The 27618-nt window shown below is 41.8% G+C and overlaps 1 long non-coding RNA gene across 1 annotated transcript; it reads right to left on the reverse strand.

Annotated features, from left to right (window-relative positions):
• On the reverse strand, nucleotides 1–27603 carry LOC131808478 (uncharacterized). The gene is made up of 3 exons (XR_009344789.1): nucleotides 26294–27603; nucleotides 25398–25550; nucleotides 1–4149 (listed from the first exon to the last, which is right to left on the reverse strand). It is a non-coding gene; the product is annotated as an uncharacterized LOC131808478 (long non-coding RNA).
• Between the last annotated feature and the right edge of the window lie 15 nt (nucleotides 27604–27618).

Genomic DNA, 27618 nt, shown 5'->3' on the forward strand with positions numbered 1-27618 from the left:
TTTCTTTCTTTTTTTTTTTTTTAAAAAGTAATCTCTACCCCCAACATGGGGGCTCAAACTCACCACCCCAAGATCAAGAGTCACTGTTCTACTGACCGAGCCAGCGTGGCACCCCAGTGCAGGTATTTCTAATAGTAGGAGTACAATTGGGCTTGGGTATTTCTAGCAGGACTGTGATTGTCATTCTTCTAAGACTTATTTATGGCGTATCCACTGGGTGCTTAATAAAGGATAATGAAAACAAAGACACCCATCTTGCATGAAACTTATAGCAGAAAGAGACAGACCCTAAACAACAACAAACATAATAAATACAAAGTTATTATTGTACAACAACAACAAATTACTTATGCAGATAATTCCAGCAAAAGGACTATTTAGTAGATATCCCAAACCAGCCTTTATGGAGGCTAGTTTGAAAGCTTTAATATTCATTGCTTTTTTTTAACCAACTAAGTATAGATGGTCACTAAACTTACGATGGTTCAATTTAGGATTTTTTTGGCTTCATGATGGAATGAAAAAGCTAGGCATTCCGTAGAAACCATACTTGACATTTGTAATTTTGCTCTTTTCCAGACCAGCCAGGTGCAGCTCCCTGGCCGCCGCATGATCACCAGGGTAAACAGGCAATATCCTGTGATGTTCAGTAGATCAGGTGCATTAAATACATTTCAACATAGTGTATTTTCAACTTAGGGTAGGCTTATCTGGACGTAACCCCATTGTCAGTTGAGGAAGATCTGTAGGTTGGCCTGTTGTGGAAAGGGTGAGAGGGGCAGTCAAGTGGCCCCAGGTTCTTGCCCTAAGACTTTTATTTACAAGTAGCAAGACCAATTCAACCTAGATGAAGCAAAAAAGAATTTATGCTAAGGATCCAGGGGTGTGTCATGAAACCCAAAGCTGGACCTAGGACAGAGACCAGGGTTGCCTGTGATGCATGCCTGCAGGAGGTACTCAAGGGTACCCTGCAAGGGCAAAGTCACACAGCAGAGAAGGGCCTCAGTCTAGTGTGCACATCCTGGGTTCTTTGCCTGCAAGTGGCCTCAGACACCTCCTGGGGCCTGGGTGTCCTCCCACTGCCTGGGCCCCGTTCCTCCCATCACACCCCATTAGACACATTCAGGGAGCTGATATTCCATAATAAATGCACGTAGCTATTAAAAAAATTAAAGATTTTACAGTTCGGTGTTAGAAATAAATATTAATTTGCTTTTGCTGTTTTCTTTTCGCATTTTGGAGCCCATAACATTTCTTTCTAGGACTGAAACATTTTGGAGGGGGCCTTGAAACCTGTGCAAGCTCCGGTCCCAGTGTGGCTGTCCCTTTCAGCTCACCTTAAACCCTCAGCCAACTTGTTCTGATTGCTTCCTCAGCCTAAGGGCCCCAAGTGAAATCAATCTGATGGTATCTGATGGCCAGATCTGATAAAGGGGCCAGGTAAGAACTGGAGCCGCCTTGGGGACAGTCAGGAATCTCAAAGCAGACACACATACTCCATTAGCTGCATCCAAGGAGACCAATTTCAGCAGAATCATTAAATGTTGATGATTCTGCAAATGTCTTTTTGTCTGTGTGTTGTGTGCAGTGGGGGAAGTAGGAAAGGCTAGTTTTCCTCCGAAACAGAATTAAGCACCAGCCAAAGGAAGGCAGGAAGATAATCCTGCATATAACCTTTGAATGACCATGAAATTCAACATTTAAGACTTTCAAGAGAAATTCAGGAGGAAAGGAGAGCCCAGGGAACCACTGAAACACTTGAAGGTCAGGAGGCAGAGAAAGGAGGTCAAGGAATGCTTTCACAATGTATCAGAGAGAGTGCAAAGAGCAAGATTTAGCATTATTTTTCCCCCCAAAACTTAACTGTCTCACTGTGTGGGCTTGGCCAGTTATGTTAAGATGCTGGATAACGTCACTGAGTGACAGCCCTGAGTCAGGGCATCCTGCTATATGTAGTCCCCAACTGAACCTAGTCCTGCCTCTCCTTAAGGGTAAAACACAGCCTGCAGAACGCACGGGGTCCTGGATAAACAGAGAATCAAAGGACCTGACAGAGAGGCTATAAACTCTTTGTAATCAGAACGAGTGCCAGAGCTGAGCTGAGCTGGAGCCTGTATTTCCTGATTCCCATCCCTGAGCTTTGCCCTTACCACCCACTATGCAGAAATAAGTTGACTCATTTGGGAAAGCTATAAGTCATTTCCACATTCTGAATAATCCCTAGAAATGATCTGCTAACACTAATGCTTTAGAAAGTGAGTACTTAAATTTTGTTATTTATTTTCTATAAATGTAGAGCTTATATTTGGTGAGTTTCGTTTGTTGAGCTACTTCTTTCTGGTTATTTGTCACAGACCGCAAGTGATCAGAATAACTCCAGATCTGGGTAAAATGAATTATGTACAGTTTTGTATCCTAACAACTTCTTGCTATTATTGAATAGAAAAAAAATGCCCATGAGCTCAAAGGAGGGGCCTCCTGATGAATCGGATGGGGTGTGTTCTCAGGTGTGGGTCAGTCATAGAAAATGTTTGCCCTCTTGGTTCTCATCCTTGCTATCCTGAGCAGTTCAAACCATAGACACCTCTTCTCTCAGAAGAGACATCGCTAATCATCCTCGCCTGAGGGGAGAGCCTTCAGGGGTCAGGAGTTTTCCAGCTCAACATGGTGGCCATTATCAGAATAAGGTCATCTTTGTCCTTCCTCAAGCCCAGAGTAGCCTGTCATCATGGCCTCCTCCCTCGCAGAGTGAAAGTGCTGTGTGCACCATGGCGAGGACTCTGCAGGGGACAGGAGGCTTCAGTTCCACTGTGCTCACCACAGAACTCCCCCTTAGCTACTTTCTGAAGGAGCTGGAGGCAGAGATGAGAAACTACCTACTCCATAAGCCCCTGGACCGCTGGGTACAGGGTGCAGCAGAGGGCTGGGATGTAGGAGGGAATCCTGAAGGCTGAGAGCTTCCTGCACTGAGATAAGCATGCCTGACAGGAAGCCATCCCTGATTGGAAAACTCCATGTTTCAGACCTTCCATGAAGTCATATTGCCTTTTATCCCATCCTGTTTCTCTGAGTGAATGAGGAGCCAAGGAACTGAGACCAGAGGGGGAGTGAGGATGGAGAATGTCAACAGCTTAACAGTTGTGCACGGAAAGCTCTCCAAATCTGTTTATTGCTTGTATCTTGAATGTTTGTGCCTCTTGAAGTGGCAGAAGAAACTTCTGCGTTAGAGTGACAACCAGAACAGGGGCCAAAGCCCAAAGGATAGCCTTTGATGAGACAGCCCTGACTTTTCAGATGGTAGCATCAAATGGGGGAGAGAGGGATGCCAGAGTACCCGGAAACTGTCACTCACCCACTGATTTCATTTATTAAACACCTGCATGGGTAGCCACCAGTCTAGGCACTGGGGAGAGAAGTGACAAGAATGCAGACCTGCCGCTAGGAGCTGACAGAATGGCAACAGTCACAAGACAGAGTCACAGCCTCTCAGGGAAGGCAGCCCATGAAGCTGGGGGTGAGGGTGAGTTTGCCAGATGTAGAGGAGAGGAAGGGATGGGGAGAGGGTGGGCATTTCTAGCTGGGGGAACAGCAGTGCGAAGGTGGTAAGCTGGAGGGGGCCCACGTTCAGGGTGCTGCATCTCAGTTGTGACCTGCACACAGCCCTCATCTTCCAGGGAGGGGCTGTTGCGACAGACCAGACAAGAGATGATGAGGGCCTCAGATTGGTGTGGCAATGGAGGTAGAGAGGGAAAGAGATTAAGAGATACTAAGTAGGGTAAGCAATGAAAGTCATGAGTAGCATGTTGTTGACTTGGCCAAAATTCTTAACTGCTATGACCAAGAGGCCCTAACTTGCAATGGCTCAAAGCAGATACCTAACTCTTTCTCACTCACAGGCCACCCAGGGATCAGCAGGAGGTCTGCTCCATGTAGTCACTCAGGGGCATCGGGTGATGGTCACCTTGCCATTTCCCACCTCTGGCTTCCAAGGAGGCCCGGGTCAGGACCATTTAGCTAGAAGGAAGGGGCAAAGGGAATGGCTTTATAGGCCAGTTCTAGAATTGTCCTCCAAGTAAGACTTCTGCTTCCTCCTTGGAGGGTACTTGGTCTCATGGCCACTCCAGGCTGATGAATCATAGACCTGTACCCCTGAAACAAATAATACAGTATATGTTAATTAAAAAAAAAAGAAATAGCTTGCCCATTGGCGATATGAAACCACTATATTTGTGATTTTCAAGAAATATGTACAGCCTTGAGTCCAGGGAGAAGGGAGGACTGGGTTTTGGTGGACAGCCAGTAGTCTCTGCCCTGGGAGATAATGATGGCTTTGGTCAGAATGGGGACATCTGAAAAGAAAACTAGGTCCTTAAGTTCAGCTCAACTCTTGCATGTCCAGGACCCTTCAGAATTCCTCAAGCCTTCCTAGAGAGCCAGCTTTTACTCTGCAGACTGCCTCTTCCTCGTCTCCCAGGGATGAGAGAGCAGTGAATCAGAAGTTCTAGGGCCAAGTTTGAAGTTCCTTTCTTTGGATCAAGTGTGACCCTCCTGTGGCTCTGTTTTTAAAATCAGGCTCTTCTTCTCTGAGGGTATTGGGATCAATTGAGCTAGGTGTCCAGTTAAAAAAAAGTACACTCAAGAAATAGCTTGCTCAGGAGAAAGGAGAACTTTCCTACACTGTTGGTGGGAATGCAAGCTGGTGCAGCCACTCTGGAAAACAGTAAGGAGGTTCTTCAAAAAGTTGAAAATAGAGCTATTCTATGACCCAGCAATCGCACTACTGGGTATTTACCCCAAGGATACAAATGTAGTGATCCGAAGGGGCACCTGTACCCCAACATTTATAGCAGCAATGTCCACAATAGCCAAACTATGGAAAGAGCCTAGATGTCCATCAACAGATGAATGGATAAAGATGTGGGGTTTTTAATATATATAATGGAATACTGTATTCAGAATGAAAATTAAAGCATTGAAAATGAAATCTTGCCATTTGCAATGAGATGGATGGAACTAGAGGGTGTTATGCTAAGTGACAAAAGCCAATCAGAGAAAGACAATTATCATATATCTCTCTGATTTGAGGAATTTGAGAAATAAAACAGAGGATCACAAGGGAAGGGAGGGAAAAGTGAAACAAGACAAAAGCAGAAAGGGAGACAAACCTTAAAAGATTCTTGGTCTCAGGAAACAAAGTAAGGTTTACTGGAGTGGAGGGTGTGGGAGGGATGGGATGGCTGGGTGATGGACATGGGGGAGGGTATGTGCTGTTGTGAGTGCTGTGAATTGTGTAAGACTGATGAATCATAGACCTGTACCCCTGAAACAAATAATACAGTATATGTTAATTAAAAAAAAAAAAAGAAATAGCTTGCCCATTGGTGATATGAAACCACTATATTTGTGATTTTCAAAGAAGATAAAGCCCAGCCTTCTGGTAATAAAAACACAAATATGACCACTAAAAGGGAGCTTCTCGGGAACATCCTGGATAGGACATTGCCTTAGACCACTCTGGTGGACAAAAGCCCACATAAATCTCATTTGAGGTAACAGTGGTAGAAAAAAATCTTGACAATTTGAGCCTATAGGATATTTTTAAAGGTGTGTTCTATTTTTCCCTTACCCACAAGCTTGCCTGGCCTTTTCCTGAAGTTGTACTAGTGGTTACAGATAAATTCTGAGTGTTAGAATTTTGGTGAACATAGAAGAATGACACTTTGGACTGTTCATGGTCAGATACCTCCTGCCCTTTTCTCTTCAGATAATGCTCTAAAGATCTGATTTGAGAGGTTAACACACCCAGCCATAAAATACTTCTAAAGGTTTACTAAATAACCCAGCCCAGAGAGAACTGATTTTTAATCTTAATGTCTCAAGCCAAAGGAATCAACCTCTAATTCCAGAAGTTGGGGTCTGTCCATAGCTAGCTCTATCACAGAAAGGGTATAAATTACAGAGTAAGGAGTTCCATATGTCTGTGAAAATGGGCTCCATGGATAGCAGCTTCCCTGAAGTTAGCTTCAGCCATAATTCATAGTCACCAGGACAATCCATCATTAAGGCAAATCCCAGAAGGTCCTTGGCTTCTGTAAGCATTTTTCTCCATGCAGGCAATTTTGTCCCATAACTTTTTTTTCAAGGAAGGAGCTTAGGATATAACGTCATAGATTGTACAGTTTGTGTGCACAATGTTAGGGAAAAAAAGCCTCCCTTGGCAGCTGTTGAGCAAACAGAAACAGTTGGTCTCCTTGCTTCTTTATTCCACTTCCCTTTTCTTTTGTTCACCTTAGGGAGGCTGGTTAGAGCTTGTTCACACATGTTTCAAGTGAGTGCGTTCAGGTAAAAGAGTGGGCAGAAAGGAAAAGAAAATGAGAGCATGGTGACGCAGAGCTAATGGGGAGACTTTGTAGGGACATTTTAAAGATTTCTGCTATAAGGAAACCATTTTTTTCCCTTTAAAACTGTAACTCTATTTCCCTGAATATGAACATTCAGCAATTTAACTGCATTTCAAAATGTTCATGCAAATTCCATTTAGAATGGCATCTAAAGCAATAAAATACTTAGGAATAAGTTTAACAAAAGAAGTACATGATTTGTTTAATGAAAACTACAAATATTGTTGAAAGAAATTAAAGAGGACTGAGGTAAGTGGAATGACATCTCACTTTCATGCACTGGAAAACATAATACTGTTATGATGGTAATAATACTCAAAATGATCTATTGAATCAATGCAATTCCTATCAGAAGCTCAGATGGCTTTTTTTTTCTTCAGAAATTGATAAGCTGATCTCAAATTCCTATGGAAATGCAAGATACTCAAAGTAGAAAAAAAAAAACAATATTGAAGAAGAGAAAAGCAAAACTGGAGAACTCACACTTTATGATTTCAAGACTTGCTACATAGCTATAAAAACCAGCACTGTGTAACACTGGTATAGGCATAAACATATAAATCAATGAAATAGAATTCAAAGTCAAGAAATAAATTCTTACCTTTATGGTCAATTGATTTTCAACTAGTGTGCCAAGACAGTTCAATAGGGAGAGAATAGTCTTATCAACCAACGGTTCTGGGACAACTGGATACTTAACATGCCCAAGAATGAAGTCGGACCTTTACCTCACACCATATACAAAAATGAACTCAAAATGGATCAAAAACATAAATCTAAAAGTTAAAATTATAAAGCTCTCAGAAGCACAGACAGTTATAAATCTTTGTGACCTTCAATTAGGCAGTGGTTTCCTATATATGACACCAACAGTATAAGCAACAAAAAAGAAAAAAACAGATAAACTGAACACCATAAAAATGAAAAGCTTTTGTGCTTCCAAAGATATCATCAAAAAAGTGAAAAAACACAATGGGAGACAACTTTTATAAATCATACATAAGATAAGGGACTTGGTTGTGGACTGCACTGTGTTCTCCCCATATTCAAATTTGAAATTCTAACCCCATGTGACTGTACATGAAAAGGGGCCTTTAAAGAGGTCATTAAGGTTAAATGAGATCATAAGGGTGGGCCCTAATCCAATATGATCAATGTCCTTATAAGAAGAGGAACAGACACCAGGGATGTGGCCACACAGAGGAAGAAAACCATAAGAGGACACTGCAAGGCAAGGAGAAAGGTCTCATCAGAAACCAACCCTGCTGGCCCTTTAATCTTGGACTTTCAACCGCTAAAACCATGAGAAAATAAATTTCTATTGTTTAAGCCCCCCATTTTGTCATATTTTGTTTTGACAGTCAAAGAAGACCAATATGAACTTTTAGCTTGAATATACAAGAAGTCAAAAATCAGAAGACAGCCCAATTTAAAAAATGGGCAGTGGATCTGTCCAGATCCAGTGGATCTGTCCATATATATATTTTTTTTAGAACACTGGACAGTATATATATATATATATATATATATATATATACACACACACACACACACACACACATACACACACACAAATGACCAGTAACCACTTGAAAAGATGCTCAACATCCTAAGCCATTAGAAAAATGTAACCCAAAACCATAATGAGAGGCCACTTCTCAATGACTATCACACTGGGATATCACTACCATCCACATTGGCTATAATCAAAAAAGACAGAGACAAGTGTTAGTAAGGTATGGAAAAGTTGGAACCCTCATGCATTGCTTGAAGAGATATAAAGCAAACCAGCCACTGTGGAAGACTGTTTGGCAGTTCCCTCAAAAAGGTAAACAGAGTTGCTGTATGATGCAGCAATTGTACTCTTTCATAGGTACCCAAGAGGACTAAAAACCTGTGTACATGAGAAAACTTGTATACGAATGTCTAGGAAAGCACAAGCCATAAGGGCTAAAAGAAGGGAAGAACCCAAATGTCCATCAACTGGTGAAGAGACTAACAAACTATGGTGTGTACACATAACAGACAAGTCATCCTAAAAAGGAAGTGCTGAATGTTGCAATGTGGGTGAGTCTTAAAAACGCTATGCTAATCAAGAGAAGCCAGACACAAAAGGCATCATATTGTATCATTCCTTGTATATAAAAAGCCCAGAATAGACAACTCTATAGAAGGTTGATGTGGGTGGGGTACCTTGGTGGCTCAGTTGGTTGAGCATCCCATTCTTGATCTCAGCTCAGGTCATGATTTCAGGGTCATGAGATCCAGCCCCCCATTGGGCTCCATTCTGGGTGTGGGGCTTGCTTAAGATTCTTTTTCTCCCTCTATCTCTGCCCCTCCTGACACCCCCCAAATTGGTGTTTGCCAGGGGTTGGGAGAAATGGGGAATAGGGATGACGGTAAAGGGTATAGGCTTTCTTTTAGAATATTTGATGAAAATGTTCTGGCATGAGATAGTAGGGATGGTTGTACAACCTTGTGAATACACTAAAAACCACTGGATTTTGTCCTTTAAACAGGTAAGTTTTATAATGTGTGAATTATATCTTATAAGATATAAGATATCTAAAAAAAGTTTATGCATCTATACAAATTAAAGGGATTTTCAAAATGTAAAAATAGCAGCCATCATATTATTTGGTCCACTAGTTTAGAATACTTGGGGAAATCTCCAGGCCACAGAATTTGATTTTTGTTTGTCTTTTTGCTTCCCTGGACTTTCTCTCCCTTCCCTGTATGAAAAATTTGGCCAGATGATGGTTCCTTCCCATTTTACTTCTCTGTCTAGAGCCACATACAGAAGGTGTGTTCTCAGCAAACAGCAGGAGCTGCTCTTACCCTCCCCCAGGCATTCTGAGAAGGGCAGAGGTCAGGGCTGTGCTGGCCTGTAAGGTCTGAGGCTCACCTCCCTTTGCAGGCCTGAGCAAGTGGCCCACCTCTCCTTTTTGTAAAGATTACACCACATGGTCTCAACATTCAAAGAACTTGCATCAGAGGCATATAAAATGTGGATCATAATGTGTGTTTGAGGACATGGGACTGAAGGCAGGTGGATGGGAGATGGTTTTCAATGTGTATTGTTTTGTACTGTTAGAAATTTTACCATGTGTTAAGGATAGAATTGTGTCTTTCACCCCAAACTCATATGTTGAAGTTGTAACTTCCAGTATACCTCAGAATGTGATTGTAATGGAGATATAACCTTTAAAGAGGTAGTTAAGGATAAATGATGTCATATGGCTGGGTCCAAACAGAATATGATTACTATCCTTATCAGAAGAGGAAGAGACACCAGGGATGTGGGTGCACAGAGGAAAGGCCATGTGAGGACATGGTGGGAAGGTGGCCACATGAAAATCAAAGAGAGAAACCTTATCAGAAAAAAACCCTCCCAGCACCTTGATCTTGGACTTCTAGCCTCTTGAACTGTGAGGAAAAAAATGTTTGCTGTTTAAGCTACAAGTCTGTGGTATCTTGTTTTGGCAGTCCTAGCAAAGTATCAACATTTTGGAATACATTTTTTGGTTTTTGTTTTCCCATAAGTGTAATTATGGCAATAAAAAGAACTTACCATCTAATTTAAAAACACAATACTGTAGACCAAATGTTTCTGTCCACCCTCCCCCAAAATTCACATGTTAGAACCTATTCCCCAGGGTGATATATTAAGTGGTGGGTTCTTTGGGAGGTGATTAGGTCATGACCTTTGTCAATAGGATGGTATATCCTATTATAGGCTGGTATAAATGAGATCCTAGAAAACTTCTTGCCATGGGATGACCCCGTGAAAGACTGCTGTCTGTCCAGCACCTTGAGCATGGACTTCCCAGCCTTCAGGACTATGGGAAAAAAATCCCTGCTGTTTAAAAGCCACCCAGCCTATGGTATTTTTGTGATAGCAACCCAAATGAGCTAAAATACATGAAGAGATAATGAATAAATTATAGAGAGGTAATATATTGTTAATTGTCAAAGGAATGGGGTGGAGAGAGCAGTAGTAATACTAGTAGGAGGAGGAGAGTAGTCTCCTTACTGCTGCTCTCAAGATTTCCATCTTCCCACAGGTCTTCCTCAGGTAGGCCTCCAGGTCTGTGCTCACTGTGTGCTCTCTTTTTTCCCTTGCCCCACCTCTGAAGTCCCAGCTCTAGCTGACACTTGCTTGGGAAGGAAGCCTTTCCCGTTAGTGTAGAGTATGATCTTGTCTTACTCTAGACTCTAAGGGAAAGCACTGCCTCCATGGATTTGGTTTTATTTCCATTTATTTTATAATGTCTATGAAGACTGGGCCTATCCAATGAGACTGGAAAGCTCTCCCTGAAAGCATTTTGCTTAGTTGCCTGAATCTAACAGGCACCTCCAACCAGAACAGAAAAGGATAAAACCCAATCAATTTCTTCCACTTGGTTGCTTGGGTTAAAAAGAAATACCTTAATTTCTGTAAGTATGTGTTTGAAAGGCTAGATCTAAGAATAGGAGTTTTTTAATGCTTATATAGAATTCTTCTTAGTCTTTGCTAAAATATAATCTTCACAACAGTAACATCATACTCTCATGCAAATATAAAATGAAAATGTCAAAGATTTTTTCAAGTCACTAATTAATGAGGAAGCAATTAAGGTGTTGTGACTAATAAAATACTAAGCATTTGCAAAACTTTGGTATACATCAGCAATTTAATACATTGCTGGTTTATATACAGAACTGGATAATGTCCAACAAAGACATAAGCTATAACCTTTGGGGTTATTTTTTCCATGGGACAGAAATTAATTTGCATTACATGAGACAAAAATCTACAAGTTAACCTTTGTCCCTCTGGACTTGTAAAACAGCCCTGACAACGAAATGCCAAGCCTCATATGCTGAAGCGAAGGAACACCCAGTAATCTCTTTTCCTCATTTCCAACCATCTGAAATAATGCCCAGTCCCCTAGGATGGGGGTTGATGGGTATACTGAACTGAGAAATGGGAGTTAGTGCCACCAGAGGCCCAAACCTTCCTTGTAGGTATCAGGTGATGGGAAGAATCTGTGATTTTGGTTACTTATCTTTCCACATCCCCAGCAACCAAAATAGATAATTTAAGTTTGGCTATTTGTTTTCTTATGGGTAAAATGAGGAAACTACAGGTCTCAGTCATTTGAAATTAAATTAATCATTTCCACCTTTAAATGTGATTTTTCTTATTTTTATTTATTTATTTATTTATTTGAGAGGGAGAGAGAGAGATCATGTGAGTGTGGGGAGGGCCAGAGGGAGATGGAGAGGAGAAAGTCTTAAGTTGACTCTGTGCTAAGTGTGGAGCCCAATGCAGGGCTTGATCTCATGAGCCTATCACGATGTGGGCTGAAGCCAAGAGTCAGATACTTAACTGAATGTACCACCCAGGTGCCCCTAAGTGTGATCTTTCTAGGGGTGTCTGGGTGGCTCAGTTAGTTGAGCTCCCAACTTTTGGTTTTGGCCTAGGTCATGATCTCAGGGTCCTCAGATCAAGTTCCGCATTGGGCTCTGTGCTTGGTACGGAGTCTGCTTGGGATTCTCTCTCTCCCTCCCCTTTTGCCCCGCCCCCATATTCTCTCTCTCTAAAAGTAAATAAATAAATCTTTAAGAAAATGTGATTTTTCTAAATTTTCTACTCATTTTTCTAATTCCTGCTCACTCTTTTTTTTTTTTTTTGAAAGATTTTATTTATTTATTTATTTGACAGACAGAGATCATAAGTAGGCAGAGAGGCAGGCAGAGAGGAAGGGAAGCAGGCTCCCCACTGAGCAGAGAGCCCGATGCAGGGCTCCATCCTAGGACCCTGAGACCATGACCTGAGCTGAAGGCAGAGGCTTTAACCCACTGAGCCACCCAGGCGCCCCTCCTGTTCACTCTTTAAAATGAAAAACAAAACTTTACTTATCAGAGTACATACTTTTACAAGACATGTCTTTCTTACATCTAAATATGAGACCTGAAACCATAAAAAATCCTAGAAGAGGAAGGGACAAGCAGTAATTTCTCTGACATCAGCTATAGCAGCATTTTTCTAGATCTGACTCCTGGGGCAAAGGAAATAAAAGCAAAAATAAACTATGGGGACTACATCAAAACAAAAAGCTTCTGCACAGTGAAGAAAATGATCAGCAGAACTAAAAGACAACCTACTGAATGGGAGAAGATATTTGCAAATGACATATCCAATAAAGGGTTGGTATCTAAAATATATAAAGAACTGGGGCGCCTGGGTGGCTCAGTGGGTTAAGCCGCTGCCTTAGGCTCAGGTCATGATCTCAGGATCCTGGGATCGAGTCCTGGGCTCTCTGCTCAGCAGGGAGCCTGCTTCCCTCTCTCTCTCTCTGCCTGCCTCTCTGCCTACTTGTGATCTCTGTCTGTCAAATAAATAAATAAAATCTTAAAAAAAAATAAAAATAAAATATATAAAGAACTTAACACAACTCAACACCCAAACCCACAAATAATCCAGTTAAAACATGGGCAGAATGGGGCACCTGGGTGGTTCAGTGGGTTAAAGCCTCTGCCTTAGGCTCAGGTCATGATCTCAGGGTTCTGGGATTAAGCCCTGCATCAGGCTCTCTGCTCAGCAAGGAGCCTGCTTCCCCCTCTCTCTCTGCCTGCTTCTCTGCCTACTTGTGATCTCTCTCTCTGTCAAATAAATACATAAGATCTTTAAAAAAAAAATGGGCAGAGGACATGAACAGACATTTCTCCAAAGAAGACATCCAGATGGGCAACAGACACATGGAAAGGTGCTGAACATCACTCAACATAGGGAAATGCAAATCAAAATTACAATGAGATGTCACTTCCCATCTGCCAGAATGGCTAAAATAAACAATCTAAGAAACAATAGGTGTTGGCGAGGTTGTTAGAAAACAAGGAATCCTCGTGCACTGTTGGTGGGAATGCAAACTATTGTAGCAGTTGTGGGAAAAGTATGGAGATTCCTCAAAACATTAAAAATAGAAGTACTGTACGATCCAGTAATTGCATACTAGGTATTTACCCAAAGAATACAAAAAACACTAATTCAAAAAGATACATGCACGATTATGTTTGTCACAGTGTTATTTACAACAATGGAATTATGGAAAAAGTTGAAGTATTCATTGATAGATGAATGAATAAAGAAGTTGTGGTATATATATATATATATACATGTATATATATATATATGTATATATATATGTATATATATGTATATATATATATATATAATGGAATATTAGTGATAAAAAATGAGATCTTGCCATTTGTAACAACGTGGATGGAGCAAAACAGGTCAGAGAAAGACAAATATCACGTAATTTCACTCATATGTGGAGTTTAAGAAACAAAACAAAGGAACTAACAAAAAAAGAAGGAAACCAAGAAGCAGAACCTTAACTTTTGATAGAGAACAAACCAATGGTTGCCAAAGGGGAGGGGGTGGGGGTGAAACAGGTGATAGGGATTAAAGAATACACTCACTGGGGCATCTGGGAGGCTCCGTCAGTTAAGTGTCTGCCTTAGGCACAGGTCATGATCCCAGGGTCTTGGGATCGAGTCAAGCACAGGACTCCCTGTTCAAGGTGGAGTCTGCTTCTCCTTCTGCCCCTCCCCCAGCTTGTGCTCATTTTCTCTCTCTCTCAAATAAATAAATAAATAAACAAACAAAATCTTAAAAAAGAGAAGAAGCCTACTTGTGATCCAAAAAAAGAGAAGAGTACACTTATCATGATGAGCTCTGAGTAATGTATAGAATGGTTGAATCACTATATGGCACACCTGAAACTAATACACCACCATATGTTAGCTCTACTGAATTAAGATAAAAAAAACTTAATCAAATTTTTAAAAAAGACATACCTTTCTTCAAAATTAAAATAACAGATTCCTCTGAAAAACAATCCGAGGGATTTGAAGTGTCAGGGGGTGGGAGGTTGGGGGGACCAGGTGGTGGGTATTAGAGAGGGCACGGATTGCATGGAGCACTGGGTGTGGTGCAAAAATAATGAATACTGTTATGCTGAAAATAAATAAAAAATAAATTTAAAAAAAATAAAAAGAGATTCCTGCTCATACCCCTCCTCACTTCTCAGGCCCACTCCCTACAACCTCTTTCAACTCTTTCTGCTCTTTCTTTTGCTATTTGCTTCCCTGCTCCTAAATCAGAGGTTTTACTAATTCTTGACTTTCAACGTAAGCTATTATCAGTTAACTTCCTATTACAAATGATGAGAATTTAGTTTTTTTGCCCTTCCCTTCCCCCAATATACTCCCCATTCTCCCACCATAATGAAGACCAACATTCACTGGTTGTTATTTTGATTAAATTAATACCGTTCACAGCCAAGTCCTATTTATATGATTACATTTCTCACTTGTAAATCTTTATCCCCTTTGCATTAAACATTTCCTCATTTGGAAATTTTGCTTATTTTTCTTATTTTCTTTGTTTTCAACACAGATTCACTTTCAAACCATCCGCCAGAGCGCTCAAGCTCCTTGCAACCAACCTAGTTCTTATTCTGATGATCCCTCAGGCACCAAACTCTCCTGCTACCCCTGGGCTGCCTGCATTATATGGGGCTGTTGTTCAGGGACTCACTTTGACCTTGTTGGGTGAGCTCCCTTTGACTCTCTCCTGTGCTGAGTCTTATACTTCTTGGCTCCCATTTCTTCCCCTTTTCCCTGATTTCCTCCTTCTTTTCACATTCTTCACTATTTCCTGAGAAACTCTATTTGGCAAGAAAAGTTTTTGAAGTATCTGAAAATGCCTTCACTTGATTAACAAATTGTCCTTGATTACATTTGGCTGGGTATGGAATTCCTAGTTTAAAACCATTCTCCCTTAGATTTTTGAAGGTTTTTGTCCACTGTCCTCTACTTTCCAGTGTTACTGCGGGATAGTGTGAGATTGCTCTGATTCCTAATCTTTTGTTTGTGATCTGTGTATTTTCTTCTCTTGGGAAGGTTTTAGGATCTTCTTTCCTGAGTCCTCTGAAATACCATGATGGTGAGCCTTGGCAGAGGCCCTTTTTTGTTAGGCTATCTCCTTTGAACTGGGCCCTTAAAATTTATCTTTCTTTCATTTTTCTTTTCAAGATTTTATTTATTTGACAGAGAGAGATCACAAGTAGGCAGAGAGGCAGGCAGAAGAGAGAGGGGGAAGCAGGCTCCCCGCTGAGCAGAGAGCTCGATGCGGGGCTCAATCCCAGGACCCTGGGATCATGATCTGAGCTGAAGGCAGAGACTTTAACCCTCTGAGCCACCCCAGGTGCCCCAAATTTTACCTTTCATTAAGAGTGAGCCCCTGCTAACATCAATGGATGTGAAGAAGTGAAAAAGGGAGGTTTACAATATATCTTCCTGAGTGACGATCAGAAATCACTTATTTGTTTGTGCTGAATATGCCAACAGTAACAACAACAAACCATGTTTAGGTTAGATCCTGGCTCCTCAGAAAGAACACTGTAACTTTGACCTTGGGAATATTCTGACTTAGATCCTTTTAATTTATCAAAATCTTCTTCCCACTTAAGAAGCTTATTATTGAAACAGAATTCACATTCTATATCAGCTATAGCTCAGCAATCTTTTGGTACTAATTAGAATGTTTCAAAGTTTTGTCCTTTGATTTAATGTTATCATGATGTAAAATAATAAAGGACCATCTATGTTGTGGGAGTTATTCACATAGGTTCTCTATCTCATAAAGAAATGAAACAAACCGGTTGTAAAGGAGAGAACGAATTTGGAACAGGACATGGCTCATTTGTACATTTCCTAATTGTGTAATTTTCCTTGGCACATGTACAGACTCATAAGCATTGCTATTTGATATGATTTCTCAGATTATAACCTTTTTTGAGTTGTAAGAAGAACTAAGGAAAAAAAAAACAACACAAGATTTATTTTTCCCTCCTAGTTCTTCTTTCTCTCTTGGCCTCCTTCTTGTGCATTGTTTCTCCAGGGAGAAGTGCCTGATCTGTTTGAGCCTGCACAGTCCCTGGGAAGGGATTTCTAAAGAGCTGAACACTAACTGTATTTTGTTGGACTCTTTCCAAACATGTTAATGTTCTTTATAGAAGTACAGACATGGGAAAAAATGCAAGCAGAGGTTAGATGAGCTGTCCTCGACTACGGAAGGATCTGTGTACCGTCCTTACAAAAGGGAACAGCACAGACCCTCCTGCTGTACAAATCCCTGAAGAGGGGGCTTATATTGATCGTATTCTAACTAAGCCACAGAGCCATGCATTCCCAGGACTCTAGGAAGACAGATGGCAGCATGGTACTGGCAGGAATTCACTTTAAGATACTTCAGCATGGGTTATAAAGTGATATATATGTTTGTACTAGTTGGTTTTAATTCACATTTTGGAGACAGCCTCAGACACTCTGATTCTAAATGTGAATACACACTCTTAGGGATAGTTAGGGAGCATATAATCCAATGGTCACACTCCAGTTGTCTTTGTCTCCAATCGGCAAACAGAAAATCTGTTCATCAGCCCAGTGGTTGTTAGACCAATGATTTTTTTTTTAAGATTTTACTTATTTATTTGACAGAGAGAAGTCACAAGTAGATGGAGAGGCAGGCAGAGAGAGGAGGAAGCAGGCTCCCTGCTGAGCAGAGAGCCTGATGCGGGACTCGATCCCAGGACCCTGAGATCATGACCTGAGCCGAAGGAAGCGGCTTAACCCACTGAGCCACCCAGGCGCCCATAGACCAATGATTTTATTGGTGAAATTTGTTTTGTTTGAGAAGGTGAGTTGGCTAAAATGCAGTGAGCCCTTCGCTTCTCACCCCCTAAAATGCTATGTGAGTCTTGAATTAAACATTCCTATGTCCAATTTCTGACTCAGAGGGTTCTGGTTGCCTGGTATCTACCAGGAAATTGCTTCTGGGATATGACTATGATTTTGTCTCGAGTTAACACTTAATGCCAGGTGCGGTTAGAGGTCTGTGACTTTAGGAGCTTATAGAACAGGGTGTAGGACCATACTGGGCTCTCTCTCTTTTTTCTTAAGAGAGAGAGAACATGGTGGGGGGCATAGAGGGAGAGGGAGAGAGAGAATCTTAAGCAGGTTCCATGCCCAGTATGGAAACTGATGGGGGGAGCTCCACCTCAGGACCCTGAGATCATGACCTGAGCTGAAATCAAGAGTTGGATGCTTAACCGACTGAGCCCCCCAGAAGCCCCTGGGCTCTCTTTCTAATAATTTTTTAAGAGTTTATCTATTTGTCAGAGAGAGAGAAAGAGAGAGCACACAAGCAGCAGGAGTGGCAGGCAGAGGGAGAAGCAGGCTCCCCACTCTGCAAGGAGCCTAATGCGGGACTTGATCCCAGGACCCTGGGATCATGACCTGAGCCGAAGACAGATGCTTAATTGATTGATCCACCCAAGTGTCTCTAAATGTTTAATACATGTTCGAATGTGCCCTGAAATTTGGTCTGTGACTTGCTTCCATTTTAACAAATTATGTTTTTTAGGATGGGGCTCAGGGGAGACCTAACATTCTATCTCAAACCAGTGACATTTACCAAAAAGAACCTACCAGTTATGTATAACGAATTGACTAAAGTCTATTTTCAGTAGTGGTTCAATATAGATAAGTCATCATTAGTGACTTACTATCCCTCTTTCCTGGGTTAGAAGTGAAAAGTTGGTCCAGTGGCTTCTGCTCTTATATGCACACCTGTGCTTAAGAGAATGCTGGGGTAGGTCCTTCTGTCTTCATGACCTGAAAGCAACTTTGGAACTGCAGGCAGAGAGGAGAGATGTCACAGTTATGCCCAGGGACAGGGCTAGAGGCAATTTAACAGTTATTATTTAGAAGACATACGTGGGAAAAGCCCTGTACTAGGTGTATGGTGTAGCCTATCTCATTTGAACGTTATAACATCTCAGTGAGACACACATATCCTGATGGAGAAACTGAAATTCTAAGAGGTTAGGATATGTGCCCATGGCCTCATGACGTGAAGTAGGGAAAGCAGAATTTCTCTCTTCCAGGTCTGCATCCTTGAAGCCCAGTAATTGGGGTGATGGCTCTAATAGTCACTGAAAGTAATGTTAAGGAGAAAAAAAGTGCTTCGGTGAACAACACTGATCAAATCAGGTGTGCATTAATGGAAAAAGTGTTGGCTTGGGATTCAGAAAAGTGTTGAGATGAATCTGGGTTCTGCCATCGATCAGATTGGAAAGTTACAAAAGTTTTTTGTGGGCCTGAATTTTCTCATCTGTAAAATGGGACTAATTTTATTTTCCTTTTAAAGTTTATTGTGAGAAATAAGTGAGATGCCTTTTGGAAATACAGCAAGCACAGTGCTTAGTGCTTAAGAGTCCTTTTGCTGTGTTCCTCCTTTGTTGGGTAAACGTATCCTTGGTAAGATCTGAAGTCAGATCTAGGATTTATTCCTGCTGCATCCCAGGAATTTCACATAGTGCTAGCCAGTTGCACTGACTCCATGGATGTTCTTTGACTTACTGAATCTCTTACAACTCTTTTTTGGACTGGTTTTGAGGCAGGTTTTGAGCCCTGGAAAGAAGGCACTGTGAGAGGATGTGTGAATACAAAGAGGACACTTCCCTGCACGTTACTTTAAAATGGGCTGTCATCAACAGACCAAGAATCTATGCCCTAGGTCACAGGTTAGCCCTCACAGTGGTCATGTTATAAAAGGAAGCACAAAGGCATGACTGGGAGAAGTTACAGGGCTGGAAATGCGAGCCAAAAGTCAAGCCAACTAGCAGAACTTGTAAATAGGGCTCAAAAAGAAATCAATAATTTCAAAAAACACTTACTGCTTCAAGGATTAAAGAAATTAAGTTGATGCAAAATGGAAAATTATTACATTTAGAAATTAACTGGCAACCAATGGACACTTACGGAAAACACAAATAACAATTATATTAGGAATTAAAGAGGATTAATTGTGAATGGAAACCAAATGGGTTCTGTTAGAACTTCTTTCTGATTTCAGGTATAAATCTGAGAATACTCCGTTTTTCTTTCCCATTTTGCTCTCCTTTTCATTATTCCTCTTTTGTATGTTTGAAAAAAAAAAAAAAGCTCAAGAGGAAGAAATAATGTCAGGAAGGGACTGATACTGACAAGAGGTGCTGGTGTAGAACAGACATGAAATTGGGTGAGTCGAGGCCCAGGGTCGTGGATCACTGCCACCCAAAGGTAGAGCACTGTAGACAAGGACAGACTCATATGAGCCATTTCCCACTTCTAAAGAAAAGACTTCTGGTGTTTCTTATTAAACCCATGGCCACAATGGCCAATCACCTGATAGCTAAGTCCTTAAATCTCACCATAAACCTAACCTATACCCTAACCTAACCTTAATCCTCACCCTAACCTAACACTTACCTAACCTTGACCATAACCCCAACCTAACCTGAGCCCTAACTATCATTCTAACCTAATCCCAACTCCCAGGCAGATAGTTTCACTCAAGTTTTAAGTAGGTGAATGAAGGCCTACTTTCATCACTGAGTGGTTACCATCCCAAGGCAGGGGACGCATCTGTGTCTATGTCCCTATGTTCTTTCTCAAACCACTAGTCAGAGTGAGGAGGAGGTGGGCCACTGAGATTTGGGTGCTCTCAGAAAGACAAGTCCTGCAGACCGGCCTATTTCTCCAGACGTGCTTTGCCAAGGGTTTTGGAAAAGTAGCATCTTTTTGCGAGGAGCCAGGGGCTATATTTAGTGGGGGAGTTTGTATTCTCTGTAGGGGAGCAAAGGTTAACTTCTCTTTCCATTCCCCATCTTTCTACCACAGTCAAGTAATTTCTATCCTGCCGGTCATGTTTCTCTTTTTCTTACTGCCAAAGTATAATCTTCAAAACACTAAAAGCATGACTCTCATTGTAGGCATCAAATGAACACGGAGTAACAGTTTCATTCAACTCTGTAATTAATGAGGGAAACAGTAAGATGTTAAGACTAGCTCAAAGGAGAATGTGAAGAACAGATAAATAGGTATAGATATAGGTATTAGCCAGGAATGTTGAAGTGAATTTGCTAATAGATATAAAATGGATTAAAATCTTGGGACACCTGGGTGGCTCAGTGGGTTAAAGCCTCGGACTTCGGTTCAGGTCACGATCTCAGGGTCCTGGGATCGAGCCCCACATCGAGCTCTCTGCTCAGCAGGGATCCTGCTTCCTCCTCTCTCTCTCTACCTGCCTCTCTACCTACTTGTGATCTCTCTCTCTGTCAAATAAATAAATAAAATCTTAAAAAAAAATCTCATGGGGGGCATCCCTATGGACCAAAGTTTACTTGCATTGCTTTGGACAAGAATCATTTCCATTACTATCCATTTTCTACAAGTTGCTTTTCAAAATGTACAATTCTGTGGTTTTCAGTATACTCACAATGTTGTGCAAGCATCATCGTATTTTCCAAAACATTTTTTATCTCTCCAAAGGAAACCCCATATCCATTAAGCAGTTACTCTTCATTTTTCCCCCTCCCCACTCCCCCCAGCCCATGACAACCACTAGCCCATTATCCATGTCTGTAGATTTGCTTATTCTGGACATTGCATATAAACGGAATCATAGAATACATGGATCTTTGTGTCTAGTTTCTTTCATTTAGCATAGTGGCTTTCAAGATTCAACCATGTTGTAGTGTGGCTTGAACCAGTACTTAATTCCTTTTTATGGCTTTAATCTTCCATTGTATGGCTATAACACATTTTATTTACCCATTCATCAGATGATGGACATTTGTGTTGTTCCCACTTTTTAACTATTATGAATAATGCTGCTCTGAACATTCATGTAAAATTTTTTATGTGAATGTGGATTTTCCTTTTTCTTGGGTGCATACCTAGGAAGAGAATTGCTGGGTCATATAGTAACTTTCACTTTTTGAGAACTGTTTTCAAAAGAAACTACACCATTTAAATTTTCACCAGAAGGGACGCCTGGGTGGCTCAGTAGGTTAAGTGTTTGCCTTTGGCTCAGGTCATGATCCCAGGGTCCTGGGATCGAGTCCCGCATTGGGCTCCTTGCTCAGTGGAGAGCCTGCTTCTCCCTCTGCCTCCCGGTCCCCCTGCTTGTGTTCTCTCTCTCCTCCTGACAAATAAATAAATAAAATCTTAAAAACACACACACACACAAATTCTCACCAGTGATGTCTGACAGTTCTGATTTCACCAAGGCTTGTTATTGTCTGTTTTTTGTCTTGTAACTGCAGCCATCCTAGTGAGTGCAATGTGGTATCTCATTATAGTTTTTTTTTTAAGATTTTATCTATTTATTTTGAGAGAGAAAGATTGAGAGCACGAGCAGAGGAGGGGGCAGAGGGAGAGGGAGAAGCAGGCTCTCCAGGTAGGGAACTCAATGCAGGGCTTGATCCCAGGACCCTGGGATCATGATCTGAGCCAAAGGCAGAAGTTCAACTGGCTGAGCCATCCAGGTGCTTCTCATTATAGTTTTGATTTGCATTTCCCTGATGGCTAATGATGCTGAGTATTTTTTCATGTGCTTATTGGTCTTTGCATATCTTCTTGGGAGAAATATCGGCTATCTTTTTTGATTAATCCTCTGGATCACTAATGTTCCAACTTTGTGTAGTCTCCTTTTATACTCATCTATGGAAGTCTTAATTTCAAGTGTTGTGTTTTTTTGATTCTAAGATTTCCTTTTGATCTTTCAAAAATGTATACATTTTTTTCTAGTTCTTTGCTGAAATACTATTTTTTTAAGATTGTATTTATTTATTTGAGAGAGAATGAGAGAGAGCATGAGAGAGGAGAAGGTCAGAGGGAGAAGCAGACTCCCTGTGGAGCTGGGAGCCCCAGGCAGAACTGATCCTGGGACTCTGGAATCATGACCCGAGCCAAAGCAGTGAAATTCTACTTTTATCTCAGTTCTTGAACTTATTATTTATATACATATAAAATCCTATTCTGTGTCTGGAAACTCCAATATCTGGCTATTCTGTGAACTTGTTACTAATAGATCTTATTCTTTTTTCTCTTGATTCTTAATCATGTGGTCTTGTTTCCTATTATACGTGGTAATGTACTGATGCTGAATATGGTGTATGAAAGATCACAGAAAAAAAATTGAGGTTCTTGGATGGTGTTATCAACTGTTGGAGTGTACACTTTTGCTCCTGGGAGGTAATTATGGCTGGGGGAGATTTTATTTTAATTAGGCACTGAGAAGCTTATGGGTTTCCTCTTTGTGAAGTCTTGTCTTCTCCTGGTTTCCCCCTACTCTGGGGATGTCACACTTCGGGGATCCTAACTCCAAGTTTTGTCTCTCTGGGCCTGTAAACTTCCAGAAGGTGAGCTTGGCTTCTTAGTCTCCTAGCTGCAACTTAGGAATCATCACAGACTTTGAAGGGAAGAACCTGATTGTACGTCAGTTTCACCTCCCCAGAGACATGTCTGTGCTGCCACAGTAGTTCTTTCATGACTTGAAAGAGATTTGCTTTTATACTTTGTCCAGCTTCTGTGATTGTTTGCAGTAGAAGGATGGTCTTCAACTGACTTTACTTTATTGCTTGTGAGAAACAAATGGGGGCAGGGGGTGGAAATGACCTGCTCAATTTTGCTACTAAGATCAAAAGCTTGGGATTCGCCCTGCCTCAGTTTCTCCTCGCGGTGAGCAGATGGTCTCCGGCCCGCCCTGCCCACAGACCCGACAATCCCAGCTTGCCAGGGTCTCCGGGGCAGCGCCAAGACCTGGCAGCATGTCTGAAAAAGAAATTCCCTACATCTTTAATGTCTTAATGAAGATGCATGTTGTGGTCAGGGGGTGGTGGCTGAGTTGGTTGAAAAAATATACCCACTCAAACATTCTTACCCCCTGAATCTTCAGACTCTTTTCTTTGTCTAGAGTATGCCAGGGAAATTTTGGCTTCTCAGCCTCATTGACTATAGGCCATTGTTAAATCCAGGGTTCAATAAACGAAGGAATTAAACGTTAGAGCCACCCACAGGTGCTGAATATAACACATTACATCAGGAGTCCTGAGTGAGTACATATTTATTCATACATTTTGCTGAATCCAACCTTATGTTTCATCCTCCTTGGTTTAACACTTTAGATTCCATGCCTATATATGACTGTCAGCTTTCCCTTCATGTATATTGGCAGGATATTCTAACTCCCTTGCTGTATGAATCTATTTCTACCCCCACCCCAACAGACCCTGAAATGATCTTTCTGGGCTATGCTGGGAGTTTACTCTTGTTGTGGGCCTGGAGCCAGTGAGGTGCCATGTGGACAGGTTTTGAGGAGAACAGGCATTTACATGGGAGGCACACACCTCAGGTGAAGTCTTCAAACCTCTTCACATTAGTGAATGCTAGTTTCCTCATAGAGGGAAATGCTGCTTCTATTGGCAAGGGAGGTTTGGGATTTGGGAACTCAGCTTTTTAAATTATTATTAATAATATATTAGCCTTATTTGTTCAGTAACTCTAGAATCTGCAATGGGGTCTATTTTTTTGCATTTATGAAGCTCTATTTTGAATCATTTTTCTTTCTATTGATCAATTTTTGTAAAGACTGTATTAATTTTTCAATATCTTTTGGATTTATCCACTTTTATACATTTGTCTTAATAACTTTTTTGATAGTTTTTTGGAATAATTTTATCAATTTCTATTCTAATTGTGCTAATCTCTGTCTCCTGTTTTTTCAAGTTTCTGCATCCAACTTTCTTTTTTATAACTGAGATATAATTGACATATAACATTGTGTAAATTTAAGGGGTACAACACATGGTAGTCCCCATTTATCTGCAGGGGATATGTTCCAAGCCCCCCAGTGTGTGCCTAAAACCATGGACAGTACCGAATACTATATACATACTGTTTTTCCTATATGAATATGTACCTATTATAAAGGTTAATTTATAGATTAGGCACAGAGATTAACTACAATAATAATGAAATAGAACAATTACAACAATATACTGCTATAAAAGTTATGTAAATAATGTGGTCTCTCTCAAAATATCTTTTTGTCTGTACTCATCCTTCTTTCTCTTGTGATGGTGTAAGATGATAAAATGCTCATGTGATGAGGTGCACCTGGGCAGATCAGTCAGTTAAGCATCTGACTTTGGCTCGGGTCATGGTCTCAGGGTCCTGGGAGCATGCCCTGTGACAGGCTCCCTGCTCAGTGGGAGCCTGCTTCTCCCTCTCCTTCTGCCCCTCCTCCTGATCAAGCTCCCTCACTCTCATATACATAAATAAATAAATAAAATCTTTAAAAAAATGCTCATGTGATGAGATGGAGTGAGGTGAATGACATTGGCATTGTATTTAGCGTCAGGCTACCATTGACCTTCTGTCGATAGATCAGAGGAAGATCATCTTTTCCCAGACAGTGGCTGACAGCACTGAAACCGAGGGTAAGAAAAGACTACCGTATTGATTTGATACATTTATACTGCAGTATGATTGCCACTGTAGCTTTAGCTAACACCTCCATTGTACCATGTAATTATCACTGTCTGCATCCAACCAAATATTCCCATCGCAAGTTCTACTTCCCTATCAGCATCCTAATTGTAGCAAGAGAACTTGCTGAGATGGAGCATTTATCCTTCCCAATAATTCTGTAATCTGAACTACAGTATTTGAGATCTGAAGATGACCCCTGTCTGTCCTATGGCTCTACCCGATAAAGGATTCTTTGGATTTCACCACATCTATACCTTGAGATGGGAACATAATACTTCCGCTTATCTTTAAACAAATAAACAAACAAGTAAGCAAACTCTCCAGAGCAATTAGAAACAGCCATCTTGCTCTCCAACCTTTGTAGTTATCATTATTGCAATCAAGTGCAACAGCAAGAACCCCCAAAGCCTTGTCCCCCGTCTGCCCCTCACACTACCACAGTGCTAATTGGAGTATCTTGCCGCATCTGTGGGCCACAGATGACTACATCTCTTTTGCTCCCTCTGCACGCACAGATAGGTGAGTAACACAGCCAGAATTCCACATTGAGGAACTTACCCCGGGGCCACTCCAGGCAGCAATCAGGGTCCTGGCAGGAAACGGAATCCAACTCAGAATGGTTTAAGAAACTTGCTACTCAACAGGTGTGGACAGGCTTGGGAGCCAGCTGTATTTGTTTGTTGGAATTGCCATAACAAAGCACCACCAACCCTATGGTTTCAAACAACAGAAATTGTCTCACTGTTCCAGAGGTTAGAAGTCTGAGATCTGGGTGTTGGTAGGGTTGGTTCCTTCTGAGAGCACTAGGAAAAGATCTGTTCCAGGACTTTCTACTGGCTTCCAGTAGTACTTTGGCTTGTGGCAACACAACTCCCAAATTCTCAAGGTGTTCTGTGTGCAAGTCTGCGTCTCAATTTCCCTTTTGTAAGGACACCAATCATTTTGCACTGAGGCCCACCCTAACGACCTTATTGTAACTTAACTAATAACATCTGCAGTGACTCTATTTCCAAATAAAGTCACATTCTGAGGTACCAGAAATTAGAACTTCAACCTAAGAAATCTGGGAGACATAATTCAAACCATAACACCAAGAAGAGGTGGTGAACACCCAGACGTGAGCAAGAGGAGGATGTTGTTACCGCCGTGCCGGATATTCTCCATTGGCCTCTCCCCAACCTTCTTCACCTTGCTCTGCGCCCAGGAGGCTGACTTCTGTAGGATGCATTCCCTGTGCCCTAAACCACAAGGTCATATATACTGATCCATTTACCAGACATGTCCTTTCTGCTGGACCTGGTGGCAAATATATATTCATTTCCCAAGACCCAGTCAGACAAAAGCTGTTCTGAGGGGGCTTTTTCAGTCCCCTCCCTGAGGAACAGACTCTTCATTCTCTGCATCCCCACTGTTCCCACCATGACTTCCACTATGCTTTGTGCTCATTAGCTTACCTGTGAGTCCATCAGGGCAGGGCCCATTTCCTAGTCTCTGCAATTCCAAGACCTGGCAGCATGTCTGAGAGATGGAGTTTCCCGTGAATGTTTCTGGAAGCAATATTTTCTTGCCATCCCTGGCCATACGCTCCAGTGTGCCCAAGTCCCCCTGATCACAGCTGACTTCTTTCCTCAGTTTTACTCAGAGGGTATTTGTCAGTGATCTTCAGTGCTGGACCACAGATGTCCCTGCCCCCTGGGTGGGTATTTCTGTTTGCCCCTTGCACAGGGTTCTTCATGGGACTTCCAGCCACCTGGTCAGGTCTAGGCTTTGCGATGACCCCTTCTGATCCTCTGCAGACAGACTCCCTGGTTGCCAGAGAGAAGTGTCACTCAGTTCTCACGTGTTGGGTGGGGGATTTACTTCAACTTTTCGGTTCTGTCCTAATTAAGTCACATTTTGTCAGGGACCTCTTTGTCAAAACCTGAGGGCCGTTTTGGTGGGTGTTTTTCTTTACTTCTCTTTTGCTAGCGGTGTTGGGATTCTCTGCCTTTCCAAGGACACAGCTAGGAGGAGGACAACCAGGCCGTTCAAGGTCAGCTCCATTTGTCTATTTCTACAAGAGCTTTGAGGAAATACTTTTTAAAAATCCTACCTCCACCTTCCCTGTAGCTTTTCTTTAATATCACCTACTCCGTATTTCCCAGCCTTTCAGTTCTCTTAGAACAAATGCGACTGGTTTCATTGCGGGGTAGGGGACTCGCAGGGGGGCCCTAATATACACACGAGGGCATCCAGTTTGAGTTTGGTCTGACGCCTTGCTTCAGGGTCCTACAACATCGCTACCTCTTCAGCCGTTCTGTCAGATCCCTCACGAGAGCATGGAAAACGTGGGCCAAGCGTTTTTAAAAATTAGAAAACAATTATTTTAAAATTTTAATACTATTTTTTGATTGTCTGTAAAAATGTTCCTGTTATGTTAAATGCTAGTTATGCCAAACACACCTGGGTTTTCCGTAGTGCATCCTGCTGCCCCTCAAAACAAATGCCCTCAGCTGGGCAACCTGCCTCTGTGAGAACAAGATGTCCTTTTCCCTCGCCCCTCCTCCTCTCAAAGTGAGGGGCGGGGAGACCAGTCCTGCGGTCCCGAGCTGTCTCCCAGTACCGGCGGAGGAAAGACAAGAGTCGAGGCGCTCCCCGTAAGCGCAGCGGAGAGAGGAGGGGGTACCTGGTAGCCGTGATGGGACTTCCTCCCTCCACTCCGGAACTGTGCGCTGGAGTGGCCGGGACTCGGAAACCCAGGCGGCGCCACTGGAGCTGGAGGAGTGGGGGTGGTCGGTGG

This window comes from Mustela lutreola, chromosome 9 (assembly GCF_030435805.1).
Source record: "Mustela lutreola isolate mMusLut2 chromosome 9, mMusLut2.pri, whole genome shotgun sequence".
Classification (NCBI taxonomy): domain Eukaryota; kingdom Metazoa; phylum Chordata; class Mammalia; order Carnivora; family Mustelidae; genus Mustela; species Mustela lutreola.